The sequence below is a fragment of the Hemitrygon akajei genome, unplaced genomic scaffold (genome assembly GCF_048418815.1).
Source record: "Hemitrygon akajei unplaced genomic scaffold, sHemAka1.3 Scf000092, whole genome shotgun sequence".
NCBI lineage: Eukaryota > Metazoa > Chordata > Chondrichthyes > Myliobatiformes > Dasyatidae > Hemitrygon > Hemitrygon akajei.
In genome coordinates, this window is record NW_027331978.1 from 381825 (window position 1) to 389839 (window position 8015).

Sequence of the window (8015 nt, forward strand, 5' to 3'; positions counted from 1 at the left end):
AGGAGTGGGCGCCGGCTTGCCGGAGAAGATGGAGGCGAGGTCTGGCGGTGCGGGCTGGTTGGCGTGGATCACCACCATTTTCTGGGGGAGAGGGAGGGGTCAGATTGAGGAGGGAAGGGGAGAAAGAGGTGAGCAGTGGAGATGAGACCCACTACCCACTCAGCCTCTCTCTCCCTCAGTCTCCTCTCTACATCTCTTCCCCCACCTCTCTCTTTCCACCCTATCCTCCTCTCTCCACCCCTCTCCCCACGCTATCCTCCTCTCTCTGCACCCTATCCCCACCCTATCCTCCTCTCTCCACACCCTATCCCTCTCGCCTCCCTATCCTCCTCTCCGCACCCTATCCTCTCCCCACCTATCCTCCTCTCTCCACCCCTCTCCCCACCCTATCCTCCTCACTCCACCCCTCTCCGCACCATATCCCCCTCTCCCCACCTTATCCTCCTCTCTCCACCCCTCTCCCTACCCTTTTATTGCTTTTCTGCCCCATCTCTCTGAACTGTCTAGTCCATCAGCAATAACAGGAACGATTCTCTAATTCCCTATAAAGTATGAAATTATAAGTATTATCTCGGATAAATTCTCCCGAGGAAAAGAAAGTGATGTGCGAGTTTGAACAATCGTTGTCAGACAAAAAATACAGATATTGGCAATAAATGATTCTGTTTTCGGGTAGCAGGCAATCACATGTGCGATACCGCACAGAATGAAACCCGTCTGTTACGATATAGACTGTATCGATTAGATCGGGACTGGGCGTTTTATTCTTTTCTGGCGTTCCCGGCGATGTGAACTTAGGCGATGTGGGGAATTTTGAGGACAGAATATTTTTTTTTTCTCTCCTGGCATTCCCGGCGATATGGAGAATTACATGAACGTTTTTTTTTTCCCTGTCCTTCCGGGCGAGATGAAATTGGGTTATTTGCAGAATTATGAGGATGCCAGGATGATTTAGTGCCATTTACCCCGTGCTCTCAGTGACAATGGGGAGGTTCCACTTTCTCCTCAGTGCCCAGATACAGTGACTCTGCGCCCACAATTTTCAATTATTACGAATCAAAATTACAAATTACAGCGATTCGCTAATGTCTATAATGTCTGATGGTGGTGGCCCTGCATCCAGAGCAACCATCCCTTGTACCCGATGGTTGACCCTCCATCTATTGTAGGGGTGACTAGAACCCGTCCATCCCAGTAGCACGGAAACTCCATTCATTATTCCCGGTGGTAGTGAAGCCTCAGTCATTGACCCGTGTGGTGTTGAACCTCCATTCATTGTTCCCGGTGGTAGTGAAGCCTCAGTCATTGACCCGTGTGGTGTTGAACCTCCATTCATTGTTCCCGGTGGTAGTGAAGCCTCAGCCACTGACCCGTGTGGTGTTGAACCTCCATTCATTGTTCCCGGTGGTAGTGAATCCTCAGCCATTGACCCGTGTGGTGTTGTCCCTCCATTCATTGTTCCCGGTGGTAGTGAAGCCTCAGCCATTGACCCGTGTGGTGTTGACCCTCCATTCATTGTTCCCGGTGGTAGTGAAGTCTCAGCCATTGACCCGTGTGGTGTTGAACCTCCATTCATTGTTCCCGGTGGTAGTGAAGCCTCAGCCATTGACCCGTGTGGTGTTGAACCTCCATTCATTGTTCCCGGTGTTAGTGAAGCCTCAGCCATTGACCCGTGTGATGTTGAACCTCCATTCATTGTTCCCGGTGGTAGTGAAGCCTCAGCCATTGACCCGTGTGGTGTTGAACCTCCATTCATTGTTCCCGGTGGTAGTGAAGCCTCAGACATTGACCCGGGTGGTGTTGACCCTCTATCCAATGTTCCTTGTGTTAGTGACCCGCAATCCATTGATCACGCCGTGCTGACCAACCGTCAACTGTACCCGCTGGGGAGGACCCAACGTCTTTGATCCCTGGGGAGGGGTGGAGTGACCGGACATCTATTGCTGCCGATGAAATTTACTCCTCCATCCATTGAACACGGTGGGGTAACGAGCCATCCTTGTCTCCCGGTTGCGTATCCCTAGCTCCATTGTTCTTGGAGGATTTGACCCGTCATCAACTGTTCCCGGTGGACGTAACTCTCCATTCACTCTTCGCTATGGATGACACGCTTGTTACTGATTGAGACTTGTCTTTGTTCATTTCATCTGATATCATCTCATAACGCCTGTCGCCATTGAGACGATGTCCGCAGGATCGACCGTCACTAACACTGAGCCCAATATACATCACTTTTCCTGCCGTCTGACTCTGTTACTTTGGTCGAAAGAGCAGCTTACAGCCTTAAAATAAATTGTCAAACATACCAATAATGGTATTAATCCTACTATGGTCACCACTGTTTCGTTGAAACGTCGCCCCGTCTGCTCAGACGCCTCCCATTTCCGCAGGTTCCAGCGCTAGACTCTGACTGCTCAGACAACGCAGATAATAAAACATACATCCAACCAAAAGGGGAAATCACAAATGAGCTATCAGTCGCTCGATATTACTGGTTTACTAGCTACTCTCTATATAGAAATGTGACATGATGCATCTCGCAACTGATCACAACTCAGAAAGGCATAAAGGATGCGGTAATCGTGCGAAAGGATGTAAAGAATAAACTGTAGTAGATTCCTTAATTCTAAATCATGTCCGGCGGAAAATCAGAAAACTTTTCTGTTGATATATTGACTCCCATAAAGCATTTGACTTGTCCTGCACTCATGGTGAATAGACGCTTTTAAAATATATAAACTGCACCCATTTCTTGTGAAATTTCTTCAACATGTGATGAGCATTAGAGTAGTGTAATTACTGTATCTAACAAAGAAAATAGAACAACTACCGTTATCAAAATAAACCGAGGTGTTTTTCCCCCCGGGGCAAATGTGTAAATTCACTAAGGATCTGTCAAATTATGCATCCATAATCTAATTTACTGAATCGGACAAAAATGGACATCAATTCAGAAACAATGAAATCGATTATACTTTTACACCCCTTCTATACATGTTTGATTTGAAATTATTTGCCCCTTCAGCAGTGAAGCGAAAAGAATTAATTAAAATAGCAGAACTATTTTCGAAAGTTATAAATATGAATTTTGGACTTTATGAGTGTCCAGCATTTAACATAAAGGAAGTTGCAACAGAGCTAATAGATATAAGACAGAGCAGCGGGATAAAATCAACCGATGGAAGAATATGACATGTAAGTATCTGGCATATCAACAATCAAATGAAAATAGATCATAGATTTATAAAGGAAAACCTTTTGAAAGAATTTACTTGAAGGCTTCAGAAAATCTTTTAAACGCAGCTCAACAGTAAACATACAACAAAGGCAATATACGTTCACTGCACCCATGTTAACGCATTCTTCTGTCATAATAACTTGATCTGCTACCGATCTGGAAATTAAAAAAAGTAAAGTTTCAAACGGCAAATTTTAGATGAAAATATATATTCGAATTCGCTTAGATTAACAGTATCTATTATAGAAGGAGGACGAGGAATAACAGACATTAAACATTTACTGAAGACACATCTAGTCAGATAAAACTTCCGACAATATATTTTCATTAACGAAAACAGTATTCAGCATTCGACGCGAGCACAGGCAATTCTGATAAGAAGTTCAAACCACTGAACTGAAAGGAGAGCATAATTCAGAAGAAAAGAAGTAATTATGTCCATTGAAGAAAAAGTTATCTAATAGAAGAGCATGTCCCACGATGGAAGACTCCTATGATCTGAGCAGACTAGATTTGCACAGGGAACCGTTGGACGCCTAGCTAACAGTTGGAGACCTCCCAGAAACAAAGGGGCTCTTGTGGCAATGCAGGACCAAGTGGTTAACACACACACACACACACACACACACACACACACACACACACACACACACACACACACACACACACACACACACACACACACACACACACACACACACACACACACACACACACACACACACACACACATCAAACATACGTATAAAAGACCAACACATTCAAGATGATAAACTAAAACATTCAGAGATAAAGAGAGAGAGCGAGAAAGAATGATTTAATGATAATATTCACTGTTATTCAAATTCAAAATAAACCGTGCGTCAGTCAAGGTTTTTCCGTTCGCGACTGCAAATCAGGTTGTCAACTTCCGAAAATTATAGTCTGTCTGGTAGGACGAGCTTGACTTGACCTTCAAGTCAAGTAACATGATAGCCTCATGATCTTGTGCAGCGCTTCCAACGTTGTGGGGTGCAGTGCGCTTGATGTTAATCTTTATCCAGTCTAGAATAATTCGCTTTTTACATCATTCTGCTGCATGTCAACGGCACCAATTTCGAGCTGAGAATTTGATCTGAGCTGATTGCCCTCTCACTGTACTCAGCCAGATCCCGTCAACCTTCACTTATGTTTTCTAGTCCATGCCCGCCTAGCAATTTATCATCAATGGAGACAAAAATTGGGAGCCCAGGCAAGTGATTGCAATCTGCCAATTCACCGGGTAATGGATCACAAAATCCAGTCTGCCTTTAAAAATGCCCTTGATATGTTCTATGATGGGTAAACCCACTTCGTAACCATCTCAGATCACATACATCTTAGGCCAGAAGACCATAAGACATAGGAGCAGAATTAGGCCATTTGTTCATCGACTCTTCTCTACCATTTAATGAAGATTGAGAACAAAGAAGTTCCAACACCTTCTGAAATCAATTGGATCAAGGTCGCAATGTACAACACAGCAGCAGGTGGGAGACAGGCGGACAGACAGCTAGGCAACCATACAGACTGACGGATAGACATGTAGATACGCTGCCCACAGGAACTGTAACCGGCAAGGGCAGTGGACGTAAACAAAGAAAAATTCCTTGTTCTGCCATGTGGTCGCAGGAATGGAGGCTTCCATTTTGAGACTGTGCTTGCGGTCTCCATTTGATGAATTGGTTGCTGATCAGAGCAGCGCAACTAAACGTGGACATCATGCGGTTTTTAAATGTGTGCTGATGATCTTCTAAACCTGAGACCTCCTTCAGATAAACCACTGTTGCATAGCAGGGTAATGGAAGGAGAATCATGAGATCTGGTCACCTGGATCAGGTGTTTCCTTAGCTTCCAGTCTGGACTGAACCAGGCCTGAGTTGAGGTCCAGGTAACAATAACTTACCTGGACCTCAAGTATGGGGGAAAGAGCCATGTGACAATAAAGTTTGCACCCTTGGGTCAGATCCAGTGAGAAGCTGACAATGGTCAGTCAGATTAGATTGTGTCAATGGAAGCAGAACATAACAGATTGATCTGACAAGCAAAAAGATCAGAATCGAAGATGTCAGGTGTACTGGCAGCGACCACTCCGTGGAGAGAACAACCACCGTAGAAGTGGTTGACCGCCATTCGGAAAGGGGTGTCTGGCTCCTTTTACCGTTCTCTCTCTCTCTCTCTCTCTCTCTCTCTCTCTCTCTCTCTCTCTCTCTCTCTCTCTCTCTCTCTCTCTCTCTCTCTCTCTCTCTCTCTCCCCCCCCCCTCCTCTCTCTCTCTCTCCTCTCCCCCCTCCCTGGTCTGGAGAAATGAATGGTTTCAATACTGAACACGTGCATGCAGCTAATATATTTAAACATCTGGGTGAAGCAACTCTTTTTCCTCCGCCTCAAGGAGACAATGGTAGATTTGTCGTGGATCTCTGAAGTGTTCTGTCTTCGACAGCTTCCCCATTGACCCCCTCTGAATCGGCTCCAATCTGATCACAGTCTATACTGTTATATTTAGGAGGCTCTGATTCAGACTAATATGAAATATTATTGTATCATCACTTTCCGTCAGTAAAAGCGGACCGTATAGAAAATAACATTATGAATCCGCATCCCCACTTGCACTAATGTTGAACTTCCGGTTCCTTGTACGTCTCCATATCAGCCGTCTCGAGAATCCCGTCACTCATTGCCCATCCCGGCTCTTCCACGGAAGGTCGTCACCACGTACTTTAAAATTAACCCCTACCTGCCCTTCACTTTCCACCTAATGAATGTAACCCGATAACCGGCATCCCATTGGCCTATCGCTGCAGCCAGTATCTGGATTCAGTGAAAGCTCATCTTTAGAGCCATTCAGTCTGGACCATTCAATATATAAGTACGTCGAGATAGCACGTCAGGAAAATTAAGAGAATATGCAATGTTGTGTGATATTTACAGTGACAGTGCAGTTCAGGTTGTCAAATAAGTCAATACGATTACCTACCTCACTGTCAACAACGCTACCAATTCAGTGCATCTGCAAAACAATTGTCATTGTTGGTACAAGCGTAATGAATGCAGATGCGCTGTGGGTTTAAGCATTTGCACCAATCCGAGGGTCATGTGCACGGTCATTGAATTATTTTGCTTCATACCGGTGCGAATCCTGACGGGAGATGGTTTACTATGTGAGGGGCTTCATCAATCTGATGCACATACAAAATGTTGTAGGAAATCAGCAGCTCGGGCAGAATCGACCGAAATGAATAAAGAGTCGGAGTTTCGGGCCGCGACCCAGCTTTGGGGTGGAATGAAAGGGAGAGTATTTCAGAATAAGGAGGTTGCGAGGAGGGGGAACAGAACAAACTGTAAGGTGATGGGTGAAGAAAGGTGCGTAGGTTGTGGGACGGACGAAATAACTGGCGGCGGGTGATAACTTAAAAAGGCATAGGGCTGGTAAAGAAGGAATCTGATAGGAGAGGGGAGTGAGCGGATTGGATCATCAGGGAAGGGAAAGAGGGGCAGTGGTGTCGACAGGCAAACGAGGAGAAGAGACAGAGATAACAGTGAGCAAGCAGATAAGGTGAAAGGGAACAGTATATACCGCAACATAAAGATATCCATGTCCTTACCATAAGCTTAGAGGTTACCAAGACGGAATGTACGGTGTTAATTCTCCAGCCTAAGACTGGCTTCATAGTGGCAGAAGAGGAAGCCATGGAGAGATATTGCGGACCAGGACTGAGGATATTAGTTGCAATGGTTGGCCGCTTGTAAATTCCGCTTTTTCCCGATGGAGCTGCGGTGCTCGCCAGGATGTTAATTAATATGAAGAAGGATCCTTGGCCAAGAAGGTGGACTGTTTATTCGTTTCATGGATAATGCTTGGATTGACCAGTTCTTCCGGCATTTTGCGTCTATTGCAATTAATTTGATTCAGGGTGTTCATGTGTTAAAAAACTTCATAAACCTGGGTGACATTTTCGTTTAAGGCTTTTTTTTTACTGCGTTACGCAAAAGTACTAACAAATATTACTTTATATGTATATTTATATTCCGAGACAATAAGCAGTACGGTGACGTTACAACATTGGTTTATGGTGATAAAGTTTACGGATGCTAGAAACGGACAGTAACAATCATGAAACCGAGCGGTGATCCTGAGAGACTTTCACAACATCAGTCACTGACTTCTCCAATCGTCATTTCGTCGTCTTTGAGATTTTGCAAATTCGTGTCAAGTTATCCGTACCTCACCACGATTGGGATTTTGCTTGAATTATATCATGTTTATTTTTACCCCAGCTGTTGGAAGACACGTCAGCCTTGTGTAGTATTGAATATTCAGTGTTGTGGAGCGAGTATAAATGAAAGATCGTGGAGATTCATCAGCTCAGAGTTTCTTCAGCGGGATCGCGGTCAGCTGGAAGACAGACTGACTTTCGGTCAACATGTCTGAAGCATTTTACCGTGTGAGAAAGATATATTACAAGATCATTGCTGTTATCGGTGCTCCTGGTAAGAATTTCGGCCAACTAACATTGGTCTTTGGACTCGATCGGTTACCGGCAGCGTTGTGATGCCGGTGTATCAGTGAGTGCGGTGCAGACATTGTAACATTGCAGTTTAATCTGTGGACTCTGGGCAAAATAATCCGGCAGGTAAAAAACATGTAGTGTGATCGTTCGGGGAGATGGATTCATTTTGCGGATTCATCTCACACAGGTTTGATTTATCAATGCAAACCAGCTGTTAAGATAAGCTCCGATACTCAAGCTCGATCACCA